The 3,097-nt window shown below is 37.4% G+C and overlaps 1 long non-coding RNA gene across 1 annotated transcript; it reads right to left on the bottom strand.

Annotated features, from left to right (window-relative positions):
* Nucleotides 1-415: 415 nt before the first annotated feature.
* On the bottom strand, nucleotides 416-2,815 carry LOC141364226 (uncharacterized). Its single transcript, XR_012369872.1, has 3 exons — nucleotides 1,311-2,815; nucleotides 898-1,035; nucleotides 416-541 (listed from the first exon to the last, which is right to left on the bottom strand). It is a non-coding gene; the product is annotated as an uncharacterized lncRNA (long non-coding RNA).
* Nucleotides 2,816-3,097: the final 282 nt, after the last annotated feature.

Below are 3,097 nucleotides of genomic sequence, written 5' to 3' on the forward strand. Positions count from 1 at the left end.
TAAACTCAAATTAATCAATGCGATTTACCAAATTCCTCATGAGGATTTAGTTTTGCTGAGGGTACAGTTAGGTGAAATCTCCACACTGGATGACAGGAAGCACTCAACCTGTAAAAGTGACTGCAACAGTACACAGAACAGGTTAGGCTATCACTACATACATGATCTTTTTCAACATATATACAGAACTGTTTATGAAATCAGATGTATTTCTGTTAAGGGTTTGGTAAAGACATAACGAAGTACTTGACATGATAGTATACTTAAGTGTTATACTCTATTTCTTATTTGTTTTGTCATATTTAAATGTTTTAAACTGTTAATACTCAAATACAATTACAATGTTATTCCGTAATTTGATTTGGTCCACCATTTACATTTAAATTCCTACAAATCTGAAATAATTCAGATATTCCCTGTAGCTGAGGCTTGGCGTCACCCTCCTTGCCTCCCCCTCGGCTTGCCCCAGCCAACAAAGATCCTTTTAGAGGTCTGTGAAGGGTCTCTTCTAGGGCATAAACATTTCGTCTCCACAGCTGCTCTGTGTGTGTTGAAGTGAATATTTCTTGTAAGACTAATAAAGGTACAGGACGTGAAAAACATGCAACAACTAAAGGAAACACAGCATAAGTATTGAAACACCTAAATGAGCCTTGGCATAGATTCTCCAAGTCTCTGAAACTCAGGGGATGAAACCTCTCTTTTCCAAAATATATTACCTTATTAAAACATGCCACGGAACATTATAGGATGTTAGTTGCTAAATAAGTTGCTATTACAATATACCGTATTAAATCTTCAACACTCATCTCTTTTCCATATTTATCATTTTTATTTTAAGTTGTCACACATCCATTATGTTTAAGTATAAACTAACAGGTAAATAAAAACTCTAACCTTGGCTTCAGCTAGAATGTGGTCATGGTTCAGCTCAAGAGCCATGAGCCTCCCCTCTTGGTAGTGGGGATCCTGTTTGTGAGGGGTATATCTGGTGGCCATTGCAAAGCAGACAAAGACAGAAAGACAAACACACAGCTGGACAGACAGGTACAACAGATGCAGTATATATAGAGATAGGTTGCAAGTTAAGAAAGAACAATGAATTTGAAAAAAAAAAGTTAAACCATGTTTGGTTTAGTAAAACCATTTTGCAAATAATCGATACACAACCCGTAGTTACTACACTTTTACCACAAAAACATGGTTAATTTTCGTACGGCTATGGCAATGTCAGCGTAATGCCAAAAGAAAGGCGTGAATTATAACATTTAAACAAATAGTGAACTTTAAACGAAAGCATCGTGACTTACCTGGACAATGATTTTCGCGTATGAGAGAATCCCTGTCAATTACGAGTACCGAAGAAGAAATCACCCAATAGCAAAGAGGACTGGCTCAGATTCCATAGCAACGAAGGCAGAGAGGATTCTGGGAAATGCAGGCGTCCGAAACTGACTTATTATTTTTTTTACAATCAAAGTAGAAACAATCAAAATTGATGGCCATAACATCGTATTGTTGAATTATCAAGCACACGTTAGTATTCATGTGTTGAGAAAATATTGTGATCTGCAGCGGGCCCACATGTAGTTTTAGCTGGTGCCTTCACCATAGTAGATGTCGATAAGGCTCATGGGTACTGTAGTATTAATTATTGTATTTGACACACGAAACCGATCAAAAAAATCAATATTATAGGATAAACATCTCCTGATTAAATGTTGAGTAAAGTAGCGCTTAAAGTGTAATCAATTAATGACAAATAAAGTAAAACAATCCCTGGTATATACTATTGCGATACATTAGATTAAATTCGTGCTTATAAACACGAAAAAAATAATAGGACAAAAAAACGTGGTGCAGGCACGAAAAATACTTCCTATTGAAATACATTAGATTGAAAGTCGTTCTGACTGGCACGAAAAAAGGGGAAAATCGTGTCCATGGACACGAATCGATTAAATTACACGAACTGCCTTGGGTATATCTTAATTAAACATACAGCAAATATACAGTCCTGTAAACATGTCATTTTAATGTAGAACAATATATATTTAAAGAGAAACTTAAAGAGAGAGAAATTCGTGATCCCGCTTCAGACAAGGGATTCTGCCCCACGAAAATGTAGTGACCGCACCAATGAATTAACAGCCGCACGCTACTGCAAAATACACATTTGAACAATAAAATCAATCGCCTAAAACATACTTTGCAGCGCAGGCATGAATACCCCCATTACGTCAAAATCCAAAGATGAGGGATTTGGATTCAAATATCGGACGACCCTTCTACGTTGTCAAGCGACGAATTGGGGGGTACCCTCAACGTCAGCTTATAGACGTGAGGGGGAATGACCAACTGTGCGTGATCGAAAATAATAAAATATCTACGTTAATTAAGGCATGTTTTAAACACACAGCAAATACAGCCCTGTAAATATGTCATTTTATTGTATACCAAATATATCTATATAAAAAGAGAGAGAAAAGTCGTGATACACCGATTCAGAAGGCTTTCCGCTCCACGAAAATGTTTGGTCACCGCATCAATAATGATTGTAACCGTTTATGCGCCGCACGCTTGTGCAAAATGCACATTTGCAGCATAAAATCAATCGCCTAAAACCATATTGCGCAGGCAAACCGATAAACCCATTTCGTCAAAATTCAAAGATGAGGGGTTTGCATTCAAATCTATAGGACGACCCTCTACGTTTTCAAGCGACGAATAGGGGGTACCCTCAACGTCCGCTATGGACGTGAGGGGGTCATGACCAAACGGCAGTATGTGACGAATAGGGTGTGAGACTGTGTTGCAACAATCACCATTTACTTTTAAAGCATTTTGAAAATTGCTTGCTTATGCTGGGAGTAAAGGTATTTATTGCAGTGCGCATCCTGTTTAAAAGGTAAGGTATGGTTCTTTTAAAGCTGACACATTTGCCACATTAAAATAACAGAAATGTACTGTTTCAACATTTTGGAGCCGGTGTGTCTGTGTTCTTGGGGCACATCTAAATGTAATAGCAGAATTGCTTAATATTCTTTTCTATTTCTTGTATAGGTCAATTATGAGTGAAGAACCGTTCACCAAATGA

This window comes from Misgurnus anguillicaudatus, chromosome 6 (genome assembly GCF_027580225.2).
Source record: "Misgurnus anguillicaudatus chromosome 6, ASM2758022v2, whole genome shotgun sequence".
NCBI classification, from domain to species: Eukaryota; Metazoa; Chordata; class Actinopteri; order Cypriniformes; family Cobitidae; genus Misgurnus; species Misgurnus anguillicaudatus.